This window comes from Penaeus monodon, chromosome 23 (assembly GCF_015228065.2).
Source record: "Penaeus monodon isolate SGIC_2016 chromosome 23, NSTDA_Pmon_1, whole genome shotgun sequence".
NCBI lineage: Eukaryota > Metazoa > Arthropoda > Malacostraca > Decapoda > Penaeidae > Penaeus > Penaeus monodon.
The window spans coordinates 30,337,139-30,337,442 of NC_051408.1; positions in this window are offsets into that span (position 1 = coordinate 30,337,139).

Below are 304 nucleotides of genomic sequence, written 5' to 3' on the forward strand. Positions count from 1 at the left end.
AAGACCAGGGCCCCAGGAGCGAGGTTTTAGGTCCCAGGAAGCGAAGATGTTTATCAAAGGTGCACACGGGGAGATCCGGAACCAGCCTGTCATTTGGCGTTCTTAATGACCAGCTTTGCAACACTAGTCATACCTAATTAAACACCAATGAAGATTTATGCAAGCAATTTTATCATTAGGCTGTATGGGTTGACAGATCTATAAATTATCAACTCGGGACGATCGTTCTTGTCTTTATGATCGTTGGCTGTTCTGCGGTTCTGTTCTTAATTTATTCTTATCGGTCGTCTGTTTGTCTTCTACT